Here is a 7,140-nt window from a genome sequence, read left to right as displayed (position 1 = left end):
CCTGAGACCGCCTCCTGGGTCCCGCCTGAGGCCCTGGGGCGCTCACCGTGGCCCTGTCCCCCTGGCCAGCCTTTTGAGGTGGCAACATCTCCGCTCAACTTTTCACACTTTCCGCTTAGTTCCTTAGTATCTTGCTCCACGCAGCATCAGGATGTGGGAAACAGGTCAAGTGCCAGACTCCGTTTTCTGCCCTTCCTTTTCACTGGCGTCCTAGCGTCACAAGATTCCAATTTTTCTCCCCAGCTCCCAAAATCGACAAAAGTTCTGCTGCCCTCTCTGCCCCTTAGCGCCCTCCTGCCCAAGTCGGTGGTCTGGGCCCTTGGCTCTTGCCCGGTACTCAGAATTGGCAGGTGCCCCGAAGGAAAACTAGCTGCAGAATGCCCACTCTCCGTTCCAAGCTTCTGTCTTCTCCAGAATCCCGTCTCTCAAGCCCGGCTTTCCCCAGCAGTTCCCAGTGTCTTCTAAGAGATGCTTTACGTGTACTTTACCAGCTTTTCTGTTACCCAGTTCTCAGTAAGAGCTCTGGCCTTATCTCAGCCGAAGGCGGAGGTCCTGACACGCATTCCTGACCGATGTTTCTGTATTTCCTTATTTCATTAACATTAACAAATAATAGGAACAGTTTGGCCAAGCAATCTACCTACTCCACTAACCGCATGCCGGACTTTGTGGATGACTTATCACTCGCAAGGATAAATCTGTACTTTAATCTAGCATGTTGCTAGATTATCATATTTGATCATCTGTTGTGCACATACGCATTTTTTATGAATTTTAAAATGAATATCTGGTCATAATCACTATATTTGTATAGTTTATATGAATTTCAACTAATCAATAGAGATATTGGGGAAATTCAAATTCATTTTTTGTAACTCAGTTTCAGTCTTGAGCTCCCATTTTACTTAAGTGGCAGAAACGTAATCTCAGTGAATTCGGAGCTGTCCCTAGAATAGTGTTTAAGTAATGAGAGGCGTACACAGTACGGAGCATCGGGGATGGGGAGGGGTCTAACGCTCGGTGTCACCTGTCTGTGACGTACCCACCGACAGGGCTTCATCCTGTCTCCCCATTCGGCGGTCCCATCTGGCATTTCTTGACCTACATTCTTACCTATAAGGCCCCTGTAGATCCATTGCCTTCTTTCTTGAATTCGAAGGAAACTTTGCAGTGCTCCTGAGCCATCTGGCAGGATGACGTGGTCCCAGGAGACACTATCTACTTTTCTGTGGGGCTTTGCTGCCTCCGTGGAGCCAAGCTCTGACTCACTTTTGGATTAGTGTTCCAGTTGTAGGGGAGAGGCGGGTGCGCGCTTCACGATACTGTCACCACACTTTGCCCCAGTATTTTGCTTATGCCAAGGGTCCTTTCAATTTTACTAAAGACCTAAGATTTCAAAACTCAGAATCCAGGAATAGTTTGCTTTCTATTGTCGCATACATCCCCTGAAGGAATGATAACAGATTAGCCGAGCAGAAAAGGGGAAGATGACATACTGGAGAGAAAAACAAAGCAAAACATAGATCGGAATTTCCAGAAAATTATTGCGCTACACGTGTCTTCATTCAATAAACCCTTACTGACTTATCGAGCTCCCAGTGTGTGCCAGGCAGTGTGCCAGACGCCAGACAGTCATGATGAACGAGGTGCAGTGCTCACCCCAGCTGCCTCCAGATGGGACAGGGAACACACACAAAGAAAGAGGCCATTTCAAGACTTCTGGTTAAATATGGCGGAGTAAACATGCGTGTTTACCCACCCTCCTTCCCAAAGTAGCATAAAAGTGACAGTAAAGGGTTTGGCTTTTTTAAGGCAACCATGAAATGCTTGTAAGGACTATGACAGCAACGGAATGTTGGAGACTGAAAAGCAGACGGACTAGTGGCAAAACCAGCGACTGAAACCAAAGCTGGCAGGAAGGCAGGCTGAGGGGAAGGCTGATTTGAACGACAGGATCTCAGAAATATTGAGAAATAGTAGAATGGGGTGCAGTGGTGCTGGCAGCCAAGCTATTACTTTCCAGGTGAGCGTGTGTTTGCGTCCCCTATCGGAAGCTAGCTAAACACAGAAACAAAGAAGCAAACAAAAACTAAAACAACCTAGCAAGATCACCCCACGCGATATACACTAGTCTGCTCCAGTCGGGGTTTTTAATTTCTTTATTTTATGACCGAACAGACAGCCAAGGACTATCAGTCATTCAAGGAAAGCCTACGCTATGACAGACAGAACCAAATCAAACCAACGGTTGAGGAGAATAGGAACTATGTATGGAGCAGAAGGAAACTTAAAAAAAAAACCTAACAAACGAACTTAATGGTTAATATCCTCCTGTGGTAAGAAGAGATACACATCCTGGAAACGAGAGAAGGCTATAGGCTTGAACTATTCAGAGGGCAAAATATTGCTCTTTGGAGTAAATATAACAGAAAAATTCAGAAGCAGGTTTGGCAGATAAATTTGAGAAAATCTTCCAGAAACTCCAATCGAAAATAAAGAAATAGAAAACGGAAGGGTAAAGGAAAATGTTGGGGTTCAGGAGGCCCAGTACCCTGACACGCAGGAGGTTGGGAAAGAGGGGACACAGAGATGGGGCCGGGACTTCTGAAGGAAGACTCAGGAAGATTTACCCCCGCGGAGGGACCTGAGGTTACCGCGGAGACTCCCCTGGTGCCCCCCGCGATGCATGGAGGAGCGCGCCCCCCGAGCATGCCGCTGAAGCTTCAGACCCTCGGAGGTGACAGAGGTGACAAAGACAGCCCGCGAGCGCCTAGAGATGAGGACCCAGACGCTGCAGGATCAGAAGGGCGCTGCGTCCCGCCTCCCCCACGCAAAGCCAGACGTCAGTGGCGCGGTCTCCTAAAAATCCAGATGGAAGTGACTTTATATCTTGATTTCTGTCCTCTGTCAAATTTTCTAACGAGTGACAGCACATTAAAGACATTTCAGATATGCAAGTTAAAAAAAGGTTTTTTTTACCTCCTTTTCAGGAAAATACTGCAGTGGGTTCTACAAAATAAGGAAAGAAACGCAGAAGGAAGAGGAGCCAGAAAACGGGATTTAAAACAGCAACGAGGCAAAGGGCCGTCCAGACAGGTCGGCTGGTCCCCGCCTGCCTGGGCCTGCGGGGGCCGGATGTGGGACTCTCAGCTTTAAAACTGGGCCCATCCCTGGCAAACGAGGTGAGCTGATCATCCTACGTCCAGGAGAACCGAGGGAGTCCCACGTGGAGAGCAGGCTGCAGATACAGAACAGCTGGACCAAACAGGGAGGAGAGAGTGTTCTAGAAGGGCGCTCTGGCCAACGCATCCGGGAGAAATACACAGAACATCCGTGTGTGTGTGCGTGTGTGTGTCCTAGTGAGTCCGAATGTATTAAATTCCTCTTTCAGAAGAGCGTTTCGAGATAAATATGTTGCAGGCGCACAGGCTATGAAACCAACGAGGATTCAGAGGCACCTGGGCAAACGAAGTCAGATAAAAGTGAAGTCAGAGGGTGCTGACATGCTGGTTCTGAGAATTATATTTGCGCGATCGTGATAACGTAAGCGCGGAGTATTGCTCCCAACAAATGGAAACTTCTGAAACGGTAGAGAAAGAGGGAGCAAGAGAGACGGCGTGAGGAAAGCTCCTAAGTCATTCTCATGAAGCTAATCTCCCATGCTAATGAGGCAACAAGTGCTATTCTCACAAGGGATTCAGGGAAACGTAGTTCCGAGCGTCTACTCGACCACCGAGAAGAGACCTTGGGAAAAGGCGGTGATGATGCTGAGCGCCACGTGGTGTGACCACTTCAGCAGTGCAAGGATGCAGGTGACTCATGGCCTCCACCTCCGGAGAGCCCGGCACAGCGAGGTGGCGAGAGGTGAGCGGAGGCGGTGGGAGCTTTGTCCCCTGCCTGCGTCAGCGCCGCCAGGGGTGGCTTCTCAGTGGAGAAGTTGGCGGTGTGGTTGGGATATTGTTCGGCTTTGTGTGGCCACGAAGCATGATTTCCTGGTCCTGCCGGATGTCGTGCCAAGCTACCTAAAACCCTTTAATATGTATATTAAATATCAATCTATGTATATATATATATATATTTTGCTTACGATAGTTAGAATGAGTTCTATCGTTTACAGTGAAAGATCCTGCCAGACAGACACATCTTCGACAACAACAACCACCACAACAAAAATCCCTCTTTTTACCTAAGCTCGAGTTGGGCTTCTGTCGCTCGGAACGAAGAGAGTCTTGACTTAACCAGCATGGTTAATTTAGGCTGAGAGAGAAGCTAGTGGAGGGCAAAGATTTAAATACCGGTGGGAGTAAGGTCACAATCCTGGAGGGTGCCCTTAAGCCTTAGATGGGAAGAGCATCTTCTTACCCGCTGAGCGAGAGAGGAGGTAGGCGTGGGAAAGGTTGCTAAGGAATGCCTAGGGCCGGGTGGAGAGCGAGGCCCCTGAATCCGTTGCGAGGCCGGTAGGCTGTGCGTCCTGGTTGTACCCAGCTGTGCTCAGCAGCCTGCACACGGGGCCGGTGGTCCTGGGGTGGGGGTCAGCCAGATGTCCGCAGAGAAAAGGCAAGACCGGGTACCGTGACGCATGACAGGGGCCACAGGCTGGATGGAGAAGCGGCTGGAAGCAGGAGGAACGGTGGCGGGCCGGGTGAAGAGGGGTTTGGCAGGCAGAGGTCTGGGTGGAGGCAGAGTCATAGCGGATGGGGTCGGAATGGGCAGAGAACGGGGAGGACCGGGAAGCCTCCGGGATGGGCTTTAGGTGGTCTGATCTCAGAGGAGGAGCCACGCAGAGCACAGTGTCCGGGGGGTGAGACAGCGGCTGTTACACGCTGTCCGTCACTGTCCTTTACACGTGGTCCTGTTGGCCTCTTTCTCAGGCAGAATCCCTCCTCAGTTTCCCTCTTCCCTGAACCCTCATGCTCATCTCATCCAAATTATACGATCGTACAAAGGAAAATTGAACATGGTGGTTCCACCCGTCACATGCCTTGATCCCTGTTAGGCTGACTTCTGGGACAGGCACACCCACACCCACACATGCACACCCACCCTGCAAGGCTCCCCCGTAAAGCCTCCTCCCTGCCCTCTTACCTCTAACCCTAAAGTTAACGGAGCGCTGCGGAGCCACCCAATTAATCAGTAGACTGAGTGCTCTAACTGGACGGATTCTGTGTATCAGTTTTCTTAATCCCTGTGTCCTCGGGGCCTATGACAGGGTCTGACACATGGTAAAGTTATTGAATGAATAAAGAAAAACTCCAGGTGAACAATGCCGAGAGGACTGTATACTGGCCCCAGAGTGGCAGTAGCCCGGGGGGCGGGGGGGATTGCTGAGAAGCTGGCCGATGGGCCAGGCCTGCAGCTGGGGGGCAGGGCGTTCACAGGGACTAGGCGGGGCCGAATCATCCACAGGGAAAATGAGAGTGGAGTTTAGCGGTGAGTTTTCGGAAGGAACAAGAGAGATGAGAAATTGAAACTAAGCTTCCTGTTAGACATTAAACAAGTGAGCTTATCGTATTCTAATCACCACCCCAAATTGGGAAAAATCAAATCCTTGTCCAAGGCTGCACGCTAGTAAGATCGCGAAATGCAGTGTTCCCCACCCAGAGACAAGTCCTCCCCAGAGTCCAGACTCCCCGGCTGAGCACGGCTCTCTCACAAGGTTCCCGTTGAACTCCTTTGCATATCTTCCCCATCATCGCAAATACCAGAGGTTTGCAGTTAATAGCAACTGCTGTTAAAAATAAACCCCCCCTGCACCACAATGGATGCATTCATCCATTGAGCAGCTTCTAAGCGCCGGGCATGGTGCTAGGTACAGGGGCGACCGCAGTCCACGGGAGGCCGGATACTCGTTCTTTCATAAGCAGGCTGAGCATTTCTATGGCTTCTTTTCACTGACAGCGCCGAGGATCTTAAGTTTAAAACATTCTGAAAGATTCCTATGAGAATCTTTTTTTCTACCTAATTATTGTCACAAGACTTACATTCCAGTCTCCCGCTCAGGAAGTTGACTTATATTTTACTGGATAAACACAAATATTGTTTTGAACGAAAATAGCAGAAGGACATCTGAAGTTAAAAATCTGAGGAGTCTGCTTTTAATTTCTGCTGAGCACACGGACCCCAGTGAAGGGCAGACTGAGGAGCCTCCTCGTCATTTAGCTCTGTCGGCTCAGGACGTGGCTCTGAAGAAAATCTGGATCTATCTCCCCTAAGGACACTACAGAAATCTAAAGGGCAGGGATGGAGAGCCACTAGCATGCGGACTGCCTTCCGGCGTGACCTCCGGGGGGTAGCAGAGGCTGGTTGAGACCAGGTTCTCGGGGAAGAGGAAGGCCGAGCAGGGAGGGGAGGGCCGGCGAGCAGCCAGCTGCACACACGGGACAGTCGCCTCCCCTTTTACACCCACTCCGCTGTGACTTGGTCAGGGCCTGGTCGAGCATGTGACTCGCGTGTGTAAGCAAACCAGACGCTCCACACGAAGAACCACACCAGAGCTCCATTTAATTTGTGACAAAATCTCTTCTTTATGCCGCCAGAGCGGAGGTGTCCTGCGTCTCCACAGCGCTTTGCTCTTATCCTAGAGTATCTGACGGTGTTGCAAGCTTCTGTCTTCTCGGCCTGTCCCCCGCCCTGGTGACCCCGCCCCCACACCGCTGAGCCTGAGCAGGGCGCTGTCTCTCTAGCCTCGCCTTGGAGGCGCCCGCCTAGTGCAATATCCTGCAGGCTCCTCAACCTCACCACCTCCACCCCCCCCACATAATCTCATATACTTTATGTGCAACTAATACGAGGCACGGATCAAATGTAAGTTGTGTTCAAGTTTAGGCTGGTTCTGAAAACAGAAACTGACCCCAGGCAGAGGTTTTGGAATTTCCTCCATAAGTTACCAAAAGGCTATATATTTAAGAGGCCACCTAGGGAAGCAAATACTGACTCTTAAAAAAAAGAAACCCAAACCTAAAAGAAAGTGGGAAATGGCCCTCAAAACCATGCTTTTTCTATTCCACGGTCAAAGACGCTTTGTCCTTGGCCGCAGTGACTGTCTCTCCCTGCACCCGCGCCCCGCGCCCCGCTACGTCCGAGCAGCCAGGTGGGGCCACCGTTCGCTCCTGCGGCCGCGGAGGGGACAGTCCCGGACAG

This window comes from Pteropus alecto, unplaced genomic scaffold, assembly GCF_000325575.1.
Source record: "Pteropus alecto unplaced genomic scaffold, ASM32557v1 scaffold17, whole genome shotgun sequence".
NCBI classification, from domain to species: Eukaryota; Metazoa; Chordata; class Mammalia; order Chiroptera; family Pteropodidae; genus Pteropus; species Pteropus alecto.
This window is presented reverse-complemented; position numbering follows the sequence as displayed.